Raw genomic sequence first — 18,847 nt, 5'->3', positions numbered from 1 at the left:
CAAAGTATTCTATCACCATCTTCATGAACTGTTGAATCCAGGTAGGGCAGTGCTCTTCCCAGGCCCCCTCCCTCTGGGCCGTTATCTTCTGTTAATGGCCCAACAAATGCCTTGCCCATAACTCATAGATAACTCCCTCCAGGAGCTCTCTCTGTTTAATGGGCCATCAAGGACCCCCTGCATGACTCATCATCCCATTGTGAGATGCTCCGCCCAGGGGGAGGAACCAAGCATTCCCGCCTGGATATAATCTGGGGTTTGGGACAGTACAGGGGGCCCTTACCCATTGGATTCCTAGAGAACCAGGGCTACCAGACCTTTCTACAGGATCACTGCTTCAGGAAGACCACCTCATCTGGACTTCTTCCATCACCCTGATCAGGTTGTATTCTGACTCTGTCAGTGGTCTTTTGTATTGTTGCATCTATTTTATTTTACCCTTTTTTTCCTTTCTTCCTATTAAATTGTATTTCTGACTTGGAGCCTCTCACTTGTTTTGCTTTCAAACCACTACAACTCAAAACACCTTGCAGACACCACCAGTGGATTGCAGACACTGCTGGCATACCAACCATAATTCAGTGCCTGCAGGGATTAAAGGGAGGGCATCAGCAAGGGACCATCATCCTTAGATGCATCTACAGGCAGAATCCTTTCCTTTGCCTTTGCTGTGAGCAGAGATCCTCAAAGGTTTAAAAAACACGCTTGCATGCCTTGGAGCAACTGGCCTTCATATGCTTTCTTCATCTGAATTCCTCCCATTTGCCTGATAAGCTGTTCTAATCAGAGAGAAAAGAGATGCAGTCAGAGATCATCCCATCTCCTGCGCTTCCCCAGGCACTGACTTACAGTAGACAATGGGGGCATCTCTGCTTATCACAGCTGGCACCTGAGCTAGAAAAAAGGATGATGGGGAGAAGGAAAGAGCTGATCACACACAAACGTATGTGTGCACAGACACAAGAACAGCAGACCATAAGAAGTGACCTTTGGGGAAGCGCACAGAGGAGTTTTGTTGTTCTTCCATTTGGTATCAGAATTCATCATGTAAAATAGGGGGTTTTAAACTTTCATTTTCATTCATGAGTGTCTGCTACAAGAGCCTAATTAAAGCCCCTCTGTTTCCAGATCAGTGAAAATATGCAACCTGTATATAAATGCTTCTTGTACAAGATGAAAAGCCAAAATGATATTCAATTCTACTTAAGAAACAAACAAATTTTAAACCTGGAGCAGTCTCAGAAGTAACTTCCAACTATAAAACAAAGCTATGTGGAAACACAGCTTTGAGGAAACATGGCCCTGCTTTTCATTTAAACAGACATACTTATTGATGGTAAGACATAATGCAGCTGAATAACTCACCTCAAAGGTTTTGAAAGAGACACAAATCTATTTTGAAAATACATTTCCTTCTGTAAGCATAAAAGATATCCAATTTACATTTTTCAAGTATGTCATCTTTTCTGAACAGGAAAACACGTTAAAAGGTTAAGGCAGGAGTCGGCAAGGTTGCAAACTTGCAGCACTCTATCCTAAGAAGATGTGTTTTATTTGTGCCCTAATAAACATAGATAAAGCAAGGCAGCATCTAAGAAAATTAGGAGGTAGGCAGAAAGGTAGAGGAAAGTCTGACAGCAATAGAACAAAATATTAAGTATTCTTTATGTCTCAAAGTGAGTTTTGGGAGGGTTTAGTGCTTTGCAGTGTAATATGCTTAAGGAATTCAGCCCAAAGAGGAGAGAGGAATTTGGGTTACTGAATTTATTTGGCAGGGTGAGAAATCTTGGTTTTTGACATTAAAAAAAAAAAATTATATACACACACACACACACACACACACACACACACACACATATATATAACTGATATCAAGGCATCATCCTTAAAGGAGACCCAGCATATGGATTCTGCTCTGAGCAACTTTAGCCCTCCAGGAGAGCTTAGTTTTTACTGCCTTTCCCTGCAGTACTGTGTAGCACCAGGAAAAACAGATCCCCTTCACCATCTAAAAACAGCTGAGATGCATTTTCACTTCCTTGTGACATATAGTCATCTTTCCCTGCCTGATTTTCAGGTATTGTACATGCAGTAAGGACTGAATTTCAAAGCAAATGGTGGCCTCACGGGGTGGGGAGGGGGTTTCCTGGGAAGTGGAGCTCTGCAGGGCTGGGCAGCCCCCAGCCCACGCTGGCAGCTCACAAGGATAAAGCTGAAGCAGGTTTCCTCCTGCAGGATTTACCCACTCATGGATGGCTTTAGGTTAGGATTTTACCACGTACGTGTGGCATTAACAACTTCATAGATGATATCTGATGATCAGCTGTTGGGAACAGCACCAGCACTTCTGCAGCCATTTCCCAGGGAAGGAGGTGAGAAACCTGACACTGTGGCAGTTTCCACTGTGGCAGGGTGGGCCCAGCTCTGTTACACAACAGATCCCATCACTGCCCATGGGGATTGGAGGTGGGGTGCCCATGGCATCCTGAGCCTCCTCTGCTAAACCCAGCTCTGCATTTATTTATTGCATTTATTTATTACTAATGCCCAGCAAGCCCCTGTAACACTGGCGGTAACATTTTGGAAAGGAACATGTGAGAGGATGAGATGCTGGCACAAAAACTGGGAAACACTTCCTCCTGCATTGCACAGGAGAATCTGAACCCCCATGCTTCTGTGTCTGCTGATGCAAATGTACCAATACAGGACAGGCAGGAAGCTTGCCCATCTCTCAACTCTCTCAGTGACACCCATGGGCCATTTGGTGCCCAAACTATTTCTGCTGTTTGATGAGATTCGTTGAGGAGCACAATAAACGTGAAACATAACAACTAGACACATTCAGTTCCTCACAGCAAATACTCTCACTTGAAGAATGTGAAGAAAAAATAACTTATTGAAAGCAAATATGTTGAATAAGAGCCCTGAAACACAGCTATAAGCGCTGAAGTGTCCACAGATATGTCCCCATTCCTCCATCCCCATCCCTCTGTCTTTCCATCCCTCCTTCCCTTTTTCCCTCTTCCCACTGTTTCCCTGAGGGTGAATCACACCACCCATGCACCATGGCCTCTTTTTTTTTTCAGCAGATCCCATCCTTTGGCACCTCTTCCATGCAGCCATTCAGGAGCCATGAGTTTGCTGGTGCTGTGCTGGCCTACAGCAAACGCAGCATCTGAGAGCAAACCCTACACACTTTTTGTAAATTTAGGTTCTAATCATGCTGTGGTTTGATTCCCTGTTTGCAAAATGAGCATATTAATCCTTCCTTTATCCCACTGTTTATCAGCCTTGATTCACAAGATTGTAAATTCTCTCTGGCAGAGTAGTCTGTTAGGATGTGTGCTTGCTTCAGCAGAGACTTGAAACCCCTAGGAGTTTCTAAATGCTGCTGTTCATGTATTATCATATTATTCATCCTGATTAATTTCTGGGTAGTATCTTTAAGCAAAGACTGCTGTTTCCCAAACCTTAACTTCAGAGTCCACAAGACAGATTTATCCCTGCTGTCTTGCCATTAAGTACATTACTGTTAATAATTCCTTGCTCTGAACACACTGGCTTGTACTACCCCATTTTGTGCTTCTTCTACAAGTGATAAAGGATAGCTCTGAGGAATTTTCATTGCAAAAGAAATCAATTTTCAGCTCACAGGGGAAGATAGCAAGGGCCATATAAGGTGATCCCACACCACCACCACTTCTTTTAACAAGACTATAATATTTTTGCAGTCTGTACATCTGGATGCCAGCTTTCCAAGCACTGGGGTTGATCTATCAAACACTGCAAAACAATCTATCTTTAAAATTAATGATGATGCAAATTGTTCTCAGAAAAGAAATCTATCAAAAAAGGGAGAACATAAATTAAAGATTGGACATGTTGGCAGAGGAGGAATGCTATGTGGTTTACATCAAGTTAATCCACTGCCAAAACTTTCTCTGATTTATATGCTAAAATGGCAACCCTAGACTAAAGGTAAAAGGGGCACATTGCCAACACAGAGCCTGTTTCTGCAGAGGCTCTGCACATGCCTAACTCCCTGTGTGCTCCCAGGCTGCTGGGAGGAAGAGCTTCTTACCTTGGAGGTGCTGACACACCGCCCAGCAGACAGAGAAGGAAGAGTTGCTCAGCAGGATGCCCAGGAGCTTCGAGGAGGAGTTTAGTGAGTGATGGCACCTCCTCCACACCCGGCAGGCCTGGACCCAAGCTCAACCTTGCTCCCAGCCACTGGTGGCGTATGCAGGCAGGTATGGCTGTCCTGGAAGCCCCTTGGTCCCAGCACCTCCACCACAGCATTGGCAAGTCTCAGCTGAGAGGCTCGGCCCCAGTCTCGGTGCAGTGACTGCGGTCCTGCTCACATCACTGTGGGATCACATCATTGTGCTTCTTACCAGCAGTGAAATCATTAACAGCTACCGACCTGTCCCTGCTGTGACTCTTTCAGCCACTAATGAGACTCTCCCCTCTGCAAAGGGGCTCAGAGCCAGCCATGCAAGGTCCTGCACCAGCAGCTCCTGCAGCAAGAACAGCCACAGCAGAGGACAAGGAATCCTGGGGATGGCCATGGATGTCCGATGGGACCCAGCCAACCTTTGGCCCTTGGGAGAGGAACGTAGCAAGACTTGTTACTTAGTGTAGTTACAGACAATATGCAGTGCACAGTTGAGACTCCTTCCTCTCACAGTGGCAGAGGGGGCTTGAGGGCCGTTTAATACTGTCCATTACACACAAAAATTTGATTGCACGAACACTGAAACTGCATCGTCAGGCACTCATGAGCTGATAAGTGCCAAAAATAAGATTGCTAATCTGTCCTTTATTTAGTCTACTTTTGCATGTGTACTTGATAAGGTCTTTAATTATAGGATCTCATGTTTGCAGTTGTATTATAAAACAAACACAAGGAAGCCCAAATCAAGCTGTACAACAGCTCAAACAAGCGTTTTGCTAATTTCCCAGTTCTTAGTGTGAGTGAGAGCAGCATTTTTGGCCATCAAATTCTCATTTGCCAAACCTGTTTTGTTCCTCCTACAGTTCTGCCATGCAGCCCCTTTGCTGACATGATGGTAACCAAAGTTATTAGGAGTGCTGGGAAGAGCCATCAGGAGCCACAGGTGGATTTGTCAGCCCCTATTATAGGCTGGGCAATGTCCCAGCTAATTGATGAGACAAAGCAATTTCCGTGATTGAAAGTCTATATAGAGATAAAGCACTGCATTTTCATCAGGTGCAGCTTTGATTTTTCGTGAATTACTCTACTAACTTTGGAAGGAGGAGGGAAGTATTTATCCCACACAAGGCAAAGAAAACCAAAGAATATACTTGGCAGAGACACGCTGTATTTGTCTGGGATGAAAAACAGGACATATCTGCTGGTAGACAGCTATCCAGGGAGGTATTTTTTCCCTGCTACACTGTTTCTCTTGGCAGCACAATGTGCTAACTTTAGAAGTGTCTGAATGCCTTTGCTAAACTATTAGCACAAAATAAGCTCCTTTGTGTTTCACCCATTCATGCCTCTTAATTTATGTTCTGGCATCACTTTTCCTTGTATTGTGCAAGTCAAGAGTCTGCACACGGGGCCAAAATGCGTTTGTGCACAGGCGACAATCAGGACAAGTGCCTTGAAGTCGATACAACTGCACCAGAAAGCCAGACCCCACCGTGTCTCTTATTTACAATGAAATTCACACATGCCTACCTTGAAATCTTGCTCAGAAAGTAACAGTGTACCTTTCTCTGCCTTGGGGTTGATGACAGACTAACCAAAAGCAGGAACAAGCCTTGGTGCATGGGGCCAGAGCCGTACTCCCACTGTCTGCGGCTCTGGGCTCCCTGTTTGCCCCATGCTGGCAGAGCCAGAGGCCACCATGAAGTCCACCGACAGAGCCAAAACATGCCTGAAGTGAAGTGATCCTTCTTCTTTTGATTGGTGTCTGTGTTACAGCAATGTGTTTTATTGCCTGGGAAAGAGACAATAAAAAAAAAATCTGCAGCAATAAATAATGTGAAACAGGATATTCAAGAACAATAATCCAAAGCACTACATGAAGTGAGGGCCTTTCCCTGAAAACACTGCACACTGCAAGTTCCCTGGGGCATCAAAAATCCATTCTTTCATGTTCTTTATGGGACTAAGGGAATTGCTGGTGCTTGACCTATCAAAAAAATAAATATTTTATAAAGGGTGATACCGAGCCAAGAAGTCTAATGTTCTGAAGTTTGACCGACACAGTTTGCAGAACAGCTGCAGCCCAGGAAGCTTAAAACTTCACTTTTCCAAACCAAGAGTAATTCACCACCTTCCCAGTGAAAAGGACAGGGAAGCAAAAGTGCTTTGGGTGTATTTACTTCTGGGGTAGAAGTGTGCTGTTAACTCCCCTGAAGGCAGCTCCCAATGACTGTCCCTGAGACAGGCTGCTGAGCACTGGGATAGAAGCTCACCTGAAAATCTGGGGTCCTGGACAAGACATGGCCAAACCCCAGGTAAATAGGATGCTGATGTCTGTCTGAGACCCTTTTTACAGATGGGGAGCAAAAAAAAAGGAAAATCCCCATTAACAGGAGCCTCCAACTTCCTTTGCTCAACCCATCCTTGCCCAAACCAAGCTGCAGCTCTAAAAGTTTGGAGGCCTCAGTTGGGTATGGGGGCCTAGAGTTGTGGCTGCCTGACCCTGCTGCCCCCACACCTTCAGGGACAGCAAGGGGCGACTGATGTCTTTGAAGCATCCCCAAAGTGGCATCCCTAGAGAGCTGAGCTCTGATACTGACTTTTTCTCTCTCACATGTGTCCTGAGGCTGCACAGCTGCCAGAAACCATATGCTGAAAACACACTCCTCCATTCTGACTCCTTGAGGATTTTTTCTCAGATTTCAAGCCCTAGAAAAAGGTACTTTTCATCCTTAACTGTGCCTTGTTCTACCCTCTTCACAAGAGGATGCTCCTGCAGCATCTCTGAAAAGCTGCAGCTCCAAAGCAAAGCTCAGCTCACACAGGCAGCTCAGACCACAGATGACTGGAAAAGAGGGAAAGAAGGATGGAAAGCAAGAGGAAAAGCAAGCACCAGTGCCCCCAGTCTTGTTTCAGCCTTCCAACACAGGCCAACACAAAGACAAGATGACGGCAAAGCTGGCAGGTAAAAGTTAAATAAAGGTACCTGCCAACTGGAGGGTGAGCGTGATGCTAAGAAAACATGGCTAAGTGCAGCACATGAAGTGGTCCAATGGAAAACAAAATAAGCATCTACATTATGTCTTTTTGAACTGTTTATGGCTGGGTCTAATCACAGTCCTATTAATGTCAATGGACAGATTCCAGGTAGCCAGGGCAGAAGCTGGCTTTGGCTCTGTATCTTTGGCTCCATAGCTTTGTTCAGGGATGTTAACAAATCTTTTTCATGGTGTATAATGGGTAAAAGCACCACTGCTGCCTCTTGGCTGCACAGTTCAGAACAAGGAACAGGCTCAACAGCCCTGGGGCAGAAAGGCTACTCTGTCTGCTGCAGGAACACATCATTTGATTCAGATGCAAACTGTAATTTATGCAGACAGACATACTTGTACACAGACAAACACGCCGGGTTTTCATCCCAGCGTATGGATGAGTGGGCTAATGAAAAGAGATGACATCTTTCTCTTACACACACGCAGTCACCTACACAAAACCACGCTAAAAATATTTTGTAAAGGCAGCAGTCAAGTACACTGAATAGGGAACAGCAGAATTAAGACTGCCTATTCATTTTGATACAGTTCTAAGAATTAAAGTTAAGCAATAATAGTATTGTCCTCAGTGTTACATTAACAATTCTTGTTCTATTTGTTCTGAAAGTACATGCCTTGTATTAAAAATATCTTTTTTTTTCCTATCAGAAGTCTTGGAGGAAAAAACAGGAAACAAAATCCAAGTCTTTATTTGCAAAAGTTTCTGGAGAGTTTTCTCAGGAAAAGCAAAAGAAAAAACACAGAGACAGGGAAATGTCAGAGTTAGGGCTGCCCAAACATGGTGACATTCTTGATTTACTCACATTTCAAATAAAGTGAATCAAAAATGCACAGCCAGCCAGCCCTGGCTTTTGAGTGACTAACTCTGCAACCTCAGGAGCAGTCTTTTAACCAAATACATCTATGAATTTAAATTACAGGGGGAGATTCCCCTATTAATTTTTATAAAAGAAAGATGAACCCTGTGCCAGGGTGGTTCCCCCACCACTGGCACTATCTGAGTCACTGGCAGTGGTCCAGGCTGTCACCCCCATCTAAGAGCAGCCTGAAAGAGGAGACACTTCAGCCACAGGTTTGGTGAATAAACTCTTACATCTTCTCCTTCACATCCATTCCACAATTGAGCTGTTCTGTCCTTTCCCCTCAAAATGTTCCAGTTCCCCACTCACTGAAGTTCCAGGATCCCCATCCTGCCAGCCATATCCCTATTTCTCTCCTTCCCACTAAACTCATTGCTCAGCCATTCTCAGTTCCCCATTTCCAGACTCTCTGCTATGCATTTCCAGTTCTTCCTTATTTTTCACCCTTTCTACCCCTCATGTCTCACCACCCCATTCATCTCCCTCTATTTCTCTTTCAATTTAGTTCAGGCAGCAACATCCCTGCTGCCTGGGCTCAGCAGGATTTGAGGACAAGGCGAGGCCAAGCCCTGTGATCTCAGAGGACTGCCATTGCTGGGATGATCCTGAATCTCCCTGCACTCCATCATGTTCTGGCAGATACACCATTTGGAGTGCAAATTAAAAAGTTCAGGTGAGTCACTGCTGAGCATGTGAAAATAAAAATTTTTCCTAAAACTTGACACCAATGCAGATTTTAGTGACTACCAGAATTTGAGGGAAGGGATAAAAACACATGGTGGACATGGGATCTATCTGTGCCAAGCATGTCCTCCCCATTCAAAAGCAGTGACCCTCCCGTCTTTGGTGCAGACAAACAAACAATTTAGAATCTTGATGGTTTCAGGAATGATTCAACAGTAAGAGTTTTTCACATCTCTGTAGCATATCTTAACCAAGGCTTTTGGACATGGCTTGTAAGCCTCAGACAACTCGATTCTCCCAAAGGGCAGGAGAAGGATGGATAAACAGATGGAGAATGATGAACAAACCATCTGTGCACCCACAACAGCCCACCAGCTCCCAGGGTAGCCTGCAAGGACCCTCTGGCAGCTCCCCAAGGGTGGAATCTTTCTAGCTTATGCCTGAACATTCACCACATCTAATAAGTGGTGGAAAATAGAAGGTGTATTCCATGCTTATCGCCACACAATTAATTATTTTACCTAAGCACAATACAAAAGCACATGCAGCTTAATGCAATGCTGAGACACCCATCTCCTCCTCCAGAATAGAACAGTCATTTATTGTCTTGCTGGAATAAACACAAATGCTTATCTTCCCCGACATAATTCCCTCCCTTAGCTAAGCCAGGATCACTCACAGGACTTCTCCCCAGAAAAACCTGACTCTCCATTTCCACATTCATGGATTCTGCTCAAAGAAGCTCTCATACAGCTCTATATGAGCTGGCTTCTAGATAATATCTCTTCTGTTCCATGCCTACTTCTCTTGCTGAAAGACAGGAAAAAATGTCTTTTTTAAAATAATCTCCTGGACATATACATCATCACTTGAACATATTCATCATCACTAAATATTCTATTGGAACTTTCAGACATGAACCATAATAGCATAAACTCAGTCTGTGTCTAGAAGGGACAGAGTGGGTAATTTATCAGAAACAGGTGGAAAAAAAGGTGCCTTTATGCTTTCCCGTGTCCAGGAGGTATCCAGAATATTTCAAATCATATCTGAAAGGTAAAAGTCATAAGGACTTGAAAGACAGTACTGAGTCTTCTCAGACTACCTACCTACACTGATTTTACCACTTGGACCTGAAGAGCCTGAACAACATGTTTTGGTTATTACAGAGAACTTCACCAAAACATGCAGGTGCTGGCATGATTTTAGGGCTTCAGGTGAAGTTCTCAGAAGAAAAATTGTGCTCCATTTGCCAGCCTATCTCCCCAGTTTATTTATTTGTGCAGCCATAACTAAGGAAGTTTACATAAAGACTATAAAATGCTGCCAGGAAATGCAGTAACATGAATTGCCTCTCAGAGAATGCCAAGACAGGAGGTGGGTGGAAAGGGACTTCTGTTGATGTGTGATGAATTTTGGGGGCTGGTGAACCACAGAATTAGGATCCTAAACAAGGATTTTCTGAATTTTTATAATTGTAAAACTGAATCCCAGAGTCCTACAAGGTGTTTGTACCGTTTTTATTCAGGTCCTCTATGGAGGTAAGAGAAACAATTCTCTTTCTATTCACACACCACTTGGCTCCTGCTGTGCAGCAATAAATAAGTTTGTGATTCTTCCTGCCATCCCTTAAGTCTGAGTTGACACATTCACATTTGAGATTTCTCAAGATATAATATAAGTTCACATGTCCAGGAAGTCAGGATATATAATATGTGTTCACATGTCCAGGCAACCATGATAGGAACGCCAACCTGCTCCTTCCAGCTGCCCTGAACATATTTCATGATGACTCTACACAACAAACAGATACAGGCGCATCATGCAAGTCCACTGCTCCCCAGAATTACAAGTTTACTGCACCTGCAGTGTACATCCAATGCCCAGATGTGCAGTAAATCTGTGGGAGTGGGACCGATGGCTCAGGCCCACTGCAGCAGGGCTGTGGTGGCACAGTAAAGTTCACTGCTTTCCAAAAGCGCTGGACGTGTGCACATACCATGGCCAACAAGAAGGTTTCTGGAAATGTGGCAGCCCAGACAGATCTGTTACCTTTTAACTCCAAACTGGCCAATTAACATCTGGAAACTCCGAACAAATACAGAAAATACTCAAGACTTTCTGGGTAAAGCTTTGGTCAAAAAAAGTGATTATGCCAGTGGAAGTGAACAGAACATCATGGCTAAAATACAATTTGACAACAAGATCCACAGGTATGTTCTGGCTGCATCACAGGCTGATGTACATAAGCCATGGGCAAATGACTAGCTGCATAGTTTATAAATACTTTTTTTATTCTTTGTGAAAGAAAACGTTGTTTGAATGCATATTATCAGTGAAGCAGAATTACTTGTGCTCAATCTTTTGAATGTCACCTATGACAGGTCTACAGGAAAACATCCTTTTAACTAAACATGTGACTGTTGGGCATATTTGATGAAAATATATTTCAAAATGATCAAAGTCAGCTGTCATAGAAATTAGATTAGTCATTATTAGTCTACAGTAGTTCCCATGAGAACCTTGAACATTTGGTGGCTCTTCTTGAAAGATTACAGTAAGCCTTGTAATGTGTCATGATGAAAGTGGTAAAGATTTGGAATAAAGGGCAGGTTGCAATCTTTATTTCTGAAAGTAGAAGGTTTCTAACTGAGACTTTTAATTGTACTGAATTTTATCAGTCTGTGATACAGAAAACATAGAAAAAGGACTTATATTTTTCTGTGAATTGCCGGAAATGGCATTTTAAGTTCATTCCCCTGAAAGAATCTGGTTCCTAGCAGCCAGTGTCAATGCCAACAGATATCCTTATTTCCACACCATTTCGCCTCATTCTACTAATGCCAAGATGAGAAACGATGCTGATATGTGTTCACAGGACTAATTATTACACACTGGATCCTGCAGTCTTATCAAGGAAGTTGAAACAAAATTGGCAATATAATATCCATGACCTAAAAATAAAGTTGGGGAATTTCAAAGCAAAATGAAATAAGGTTTTAGCCATCATGACTGCTGGTGTGCAATATAATAAAAAAAATTATTCACTGACTGTTTTATTCCTTCCACAACTGGAAATTCCATGATGTGTAACACCATGTATAAAAATGGAAATCCTATAAATTTAAATAATAAAGGATATCACTTAAGTAATATTTAATCCAAAAAAGTATTCAGATAATCTAGAATATCTGAGAACAATGATTTCTTCAAAGCATTAGAAAAGATTTCTCTTTGAAACAGCTTGTTTGAAGTCTTTTTGCACAGACATAAAACAAAAGACTCTCTGTTTAAAGGATTACATTTAAAGAGCCCTTTTTTCCTGCATTTATTTGTTGGAAAATGCTGATTGGGGAGACCCCTAAACTGCAATGGAGAGTATTACGACTGTCATTTCAAAGGAGACTGATAACTTCTTTAGATCTTTCTCCAACAGTGAGGTAATCATGCATCCTTGTCCTTTCATTACAATTTCTTAGCCCAAAATTTATCAAAGAGCAAAATTTTATAATGCTCTTTTTTAAAGAGCGTTTTGATGTTCTTTACTGTCAATGCTTCTTTTCAATTTCTTCTCTTTATCTATCCCTGAAGCACATACCTTATATAACACAAAAGGACTTAAACCCTTAAAAGTATATAATAGCATGGGGCTTATAAAAATACAAGGTACCTGGTGACCAAGTTTTCAAACAAACCTTCCTTGTGTGATTGTCTGCATGCTGTTTAGGCCATTTTTCATGATATGTGAAAAATCATAATATTAACCCTACACAGTTCTTTCTATGCTGAGTGGATTTGGGTTATGTGGGGTTGTCATGAAAGCAGCTTTTTTTCCTTTTTTTTAACCCAGCCAATGCAGCACATTCAGAACCATCACAGCAACAGAAACAACCTGTTAAGTCCCTATAGAGAGGGGGTTTTAAGGAGAGAAGGGATACCTGAGGGCATTTTCCTGGCTGCCAGTGGTACAAAGGCCATGGAAATGTTGCCAGGGTTCCCATGGCCAGCCTCTGGTTGTGGTTGGAATCTCACCCAGCCTGCAAACAGTTGTTGGATTTCCTGAAGAATTGCAGACTCTGTAGTGTATTTAAGTTTCCAGGCTTTTCCCAGCTGTTCTTCACAAACCCCACTAGAAGCAGCCATGGTGTCCTTGGCTGTACCAGTACCAGTGAGGTGGTGAGAACTGGAATCCCAGTTCCAGTGCTGCCCAGGACCACTCACACCACTTGACTTAGTGAGTTTTGGCCCTTACCAGCCCTTCCAAGTAATGCTGAGGCACTGTCTGGGAGACAGTCAGGACAGAGAACATTCCCAGGTGATGATTATGGACAAGGCTTCCCTGTTTTGGGGAGGAAAGGGGATGGAGTCCTGCCGGGTGAATGCAAAATCAGGCTATGTATTTCTGACCCTCATGGCCAACAGTCCCTGTGGTTCAGGGATTTCCTGAGTCAGAGCTGGAATCTTCTTGGGAGTTTGACTGTTTTGAATTACTTTATATTCCATGAATTTGTCCAAATGCATGTGAGATCCATGGAAAGCTTTAGCATCCATCACATTCTTTGGCAAGCAGTTCCACAGCTCATTTCAGTGTTATTAATGCCATACTTAAATGTAAGTGATAATAAATCTATCATGCCTTGATGAAATCTTCCAGGGCATAATAGTTTTAATAACTGTTAAAAAGGTTTGCTGGGCTTACTGTCTGAGTATGCCTAGCTTCAAATTTCAGCTACTTGGTTCCTGTTAATGCCTTGTCCATTAGATGGTAAAAAGGAAATATATTACCAGGTACTTTTTCTGAGTAAACTGTGATGAAACCACTCCTTAACCATCTCCTTTATATAATAAATCAGTGGAGTTCCCGAAATCTCTCCTAAAGAGGCATGTTTTCAAAACTCCAATAATTAGTCTAAATAGGTTGAGGCATGACTTTCCTTTCAAAAAGGAGCCCTTTTTGGCTGCATAAAGCACACCTTGACAGAAATAAATAACATTTGCTCTCTCTTTAGTTTTTGACATTGTGAAAATATTACTGAAAAACCTTTGGCCTGTCTCCAGGCTAAATAAACAATTTCACAATTAGCATCCCAGAATATCCCCTTATGAGTAAACCGTGCTCCAAAATAAAAGTGGATTTCAGTCCAAAAATGTTAGTCTGAGTTCAAAGTGTGCTAAGGAATATAAACAGCTTATTCAGCACTATATGCTTTGGGAAATTTTTCCACAGAGACAAGCCCTTTCTGAACACAAGAATGGCACTAATTTGTTCATATGCATATAATTAACTCCATTCCACTGATTTTCTTGGAGATTTGTTAGAAGATGAGGAGTGATCTTTATACTTCACACCATAAAATGTGAAACAGCAGATCTTCTTACAAGATATATACTGCCAAAGGGAGAAAAAATACATCATTACAGTTCTATTGACTAGGCAGTAGAAATACTTAGTGTTTCATGTTAGATCTGATTTTCAGGTGTATTTTTTCTCACATCCCCATATTGTTCTCTTGAATAAAACTGATGTTGAAATGTGATCTTCTGGTTGAATGAAATGGTGAAAACTGAAAAATAGGCATGCAATAAATTTGTTTCATAGTGATTATACAGTGATGATCGCTACTGAAAAAAATAACCACTCTTTCAATCTTGATTTTTAAGTTCATACCACTTCTTAGACTTCCAGGCATATACTGTAGGAAGGAATACATCTTCTCAAATGCTAATCTTTCATTTTACACATCCACCCTGCCAAATCTTATGACTCAATTTACTCTGCAGGGATTTCATTTTCTGTAGCACTGACACTTGAAGCACTCCCTGCACAGAGATGTAAATAACATTCCCATACACAGTATTTCCAGAATCCTCACTGAGGCAGGAATGAGTACCTTTTGAGCAAAAACTGGCTAGAGAACTTTCCAAAACAGACAACTTGGAGCAATATTACCACAGAGAATTATTACTCCATAAGTAAAAGTGTGTTTTCAAACTCTCCAGAGTGCCTCCAAAGATTCAGACCACGTACAAGTAAAATGTGTGGTATCTGAAGCTCAGAAGGAGTTGTTCATAGCAGAAGATCCAAATGCACATGAGAAATGCGCATGAGAAATCTGTGTAGTATTCTCTGTTGAGAACTGAGATCTTCAAAGAAACACAACCCTCACACTTGTGCACTGCATCAGGTTTCAAAAAAGTCCTGCTGGAAACCAGCTTTCACCCTGTGAAAAAATTGGGTTTCAATCTTTGTGGTTGGTACCTGAACCCTGGATATGAGCAAGATGATTCTGGTTCTTCAGAGGCACACCAGATTTCACATATTACACATTTGAGCAGACAGTCACTTGATTCAGAGGGTTGATAAACTAAATTCCTACCACAGTGGATGTACAAATCAGGCAAGAGACTGCCATTTTGCTAATTCTCTCTTCCTTTATTAAAATTTAACTTTAACATATGAACAAAATCCATTTTGACATTTACCACAAGAAAAACAAGACCATGCTAGTTGCACTGGCTCAACAGCTACAAAAATAATTCAGGTACCTCAGGATTGTCTGAACAGCATTATCAGAATTTTCTAGGTTGCTAATACTTTAATAGCACTAATCTTCCTTTGCAATTAACATCCAAACAGACATTTTTTTGTATTTCAAACCTTCTTTTGAAATTTAATTCATTATCATAAGGTTTTCCCTCAACTGTCAGGCCCTCTCCCCCATGGTGACACAAGTTAATCTCGGGGGAAAGGTCTCTAAGCTCTCAAGCAAGTCAGGCTGAAGTGTGATTCCAATAACCTCTTCTGTATTTTTTTCTTCACACCAACTTTTCTCATCATCAGTTTCAGCTTCAGTTTAAAGTTGATTTTTTATTTAATTTTGCTTCATGTCTCCACTACTGCAATTTAATGTCACCCTCTTTAATTTAAAAGAACATTGTTTTACAGAAGAAAGGAAGAAAGCAAGCAAGCAAGCAAGCAAGAAAGCCTTTCAATCTTTCCTATGTTTTTCTCTGGAGGGCAAATTTCTTTTAATCACTTTCCTGAGCATAATTTTGCACATGTAATTATATCTCAAAACAAAAGGAAGTGAATCAATGCACTACTTTGATTTTACGAAATACTAAATATAGTCAATCTAAGGATTTCTTATTACCCTTTTGATACAGTTGTCATTGCCAAGGACCAAAGTGCTTCTGGGCAGAGGCTGAATAAGATGATGTGGCACTTGTTATAGAACAGCCTTTCTGAAGTGCAGGATTGGTGTCTGGAGGCATTGTGGTTCAGGTCTAACCTGTCAGCCTGATCCAAATTAACACACACTTAGATTCTGGCACACTGCTGCAGTTTTGCTTTACAAAAAACCAGTTTTTTTGTTTGCTTTTTTTTTAATACTACAGTCATCCTAGATTACACTCATATCCTAAACACCAGACTAGCCTAAACCTGTGCAACTGCAGTTATGCACAACAGAAAGGCTGTTCCCTGAAAGACAAGGGATCCTGTCTCCACAGAGTGATATCCTGAGCAGCAGAGTAACAGCCTGCAGGTCACTATACCTATCTCTAAGGGCTTCCTCCCTCTCTGGCCCTGCTTTTACAATACCTTGGTGCCCCCTCAATGTCACACATCTTTGCTACACCCTTTGTGGCTGGTGAGAAGCTGGTTTGCTCTGCTGTTCCTCACAAGGGTCACTGTCCAGCTGTGCAAGCATTTCTCTGCCACTGGTGACCCATCATCCTGACTTGGCAATGCCCTTGTTTATTGACAATCTTTCTTAATTCATCCACTCTCACTTCCCAAGGTATTGTACAGCACACTCTGATAAAGGAAAATACTAATCAGGATTAATAGCACTATATTCACCCAATGAATTCAATAGAACTGCAATGGCTAAGAGGGAACATTAAATTGCAGATGAGGAACATATGCAGGAAACAGAAGATGCAGGAAACAGAAGATGCTGGAAATTAACATCTTTTTTTCAAGAGTTATTCACAACTAAGCAGCTGCAATAGACCCTTCACTGTACCTGCAAGCTAGGGCAAAATGAGCTGAATTTTGCCTTTGGTTGAGGATGTCAGGAGAATGAAGGGTTTTTGTACTGAGTTCTCCATTTTCTACAGCTTGTGTGCCTGGTCATATGCAGTGGGAGCTGAAATTGCCAGTAATTCTGGTGAAGAGCCAAATAGCATTAAGCACTTTTGGAGCCTACATGCAGTTTTCCAAGGAGACAGAGACACCTGGGATAGGACCCACAAAGGGCATAGGCTCCAGAGTGCTGAGGTGTACAGCAGTCGGTTCCCAGGCACTTGCTGTCTCCAGCAACAGGGCTGTGTGAGGCCTTTGGCCTCCTTAAACTCCTGAAAACAGGAGCCACAAACCAGCCCAGCAGGCAAGGGGCCATGTAAGCCAGTCACAAAGAAATCTTGAGGTGGTGTCAAGCCTTGCCCCACCCAAAGGTGCTGTACTTGGACGGTGTTCACAGCCCCATGGGATGGAGAGCCCCATTCCCACCCCCCACTCGAGTGCCTTTTTCCCATAATACACAACCCCAGGATGCAGGAAACCGGCGTTCACATCCTTCCCTGGCTTAAGGAAGTGTCTGCACATCAGAGAGCTGGTTTCTGGGTTGCATTTTTTCCTTCAGGGCAAAAAAGGAAGATGCAGAGCAGCTAAACTGTAAAACTTGCCCCTGTGAAAAGCCTTTCCAGTTCTGTTTTTGTTGATTTGGGTTTTTTTCAACAAAGAAGACAACAAAAGGGAAAAAGAGCATCAAATTTTGGCCAGGATAAAAATCTATTCTGAGTGAAAAAGAAATTTTCCCTTCCCCTACCCTGTGAAAGCTACACAGTGGCTCTTGCTGTTCAAGGAGTAACTTTATACATCTCTAAAACCCTTTTGCCTCTTGGGTAAAATGCTAGGGGTGTATTAGAAACAACCAGCAACACTTTACCAACCCTCTGCTAAAAGCAGTGGTGATGAAACAACCACCAAAACCTCGGTCTGTGGTGAAAACAGGAGCTACTGAAGGGCCTGGCCCAGCAATACCATGTGCTGCAGCCCCGTGCCAAGGACCACAGCAGAGAGGCTGAGGATTTCCCTCTGGGAAAGATACTTTGGCAGCCTGTGCTTATCCAGGTGAAGCCTGGTCCTCCCACCAGTCTCCCCAGGACCCACCTTCTTGATGCTCACTCCCAGCAATGTTCTGGGACAAGGAAAAGGACAATAAAGCCAATTCCAAGTGACTACCCTCCATGAACGTTCCCACAGCCTGGTGTCTCCTCTGCTGTGCACGGTATCACTGCCTGCAGCTGGGAACACACAAGGCTCACAGACACAGTCTGAGTCCTTGGCTGCCTGAAGCACTGAGGAAAAGCTTTGGAGGTTGGCTCTCCCTCTTGTCCCATTTTGACTTCTTTCTTTGAACCGTGCTGGAATTTTTCTTTTCTGATCTGTAGTTAGTCTGCATACAAAGTCACACAGAATATGAAATTAAAAATGTGACAGGCTTTTTTTGTTGTTGTTGTCTGCTTTTTGACAGCTTTTGGAAGAGAAACCCAACTTCTGGCTTTTTGCCAGGAGGATTGTATTGTTTCACTTATGAAGAATGTATTTTTCATAAGCATCTATTTTACATTGCAAACTCTGGGCTCTTACTCCAGACACACAGACTACTTTTATTAAAGTTTCCTCCAAGATTTCATCTGTCTTTTAAGTCCATGAGAGTTAACCTAGAAATACTATAGTTAGAGAACTGCACACAAAGGTATATTCATCAGGTCTGGGGCTGCTCTCACACTGAAATAACCCTTTAGAAGTTTAAAAAAACCAACAACACATTCATAAAAGTGAACACATTTGAGTATTATGTACAATTATAGAGACCCTGTACTTGGTCTCAGAAGGCTGTGATTGTGACCTGTGGCTGTGGTTGGGCAGGAAACGCTTTTCCTGCCTTGCAAAATCTTCCTGGGACTTCAGAAATTGCTCACATTTCCATATGTAGTAAAAAGAGAGTTGTTTTACGGCTTTCACTGAAATGAAAGAGCAGAGAGACAAGCAGACAGCCCACAGG

Source organism: Chamaea fasciata, unplaced genomic scaffold (genome assembly GCF_029207755.1).
Source record: "Chamaea fasciata isolate MVZ Bird 193981 ecotype frontalis unplaced genomic scaffold, bChaFas1.0.hap1 SCAF_3, whole genome shotgun sequence".
Taxonomy (NCBI): Eukaryota; Metazoa; Chordata; class Aves; order Passeriformes; family Sylviidae; genus Chamaea; species Chamaea fasciata.
This window is presented reverse-complemented; position numbering follows the sequence as displayed.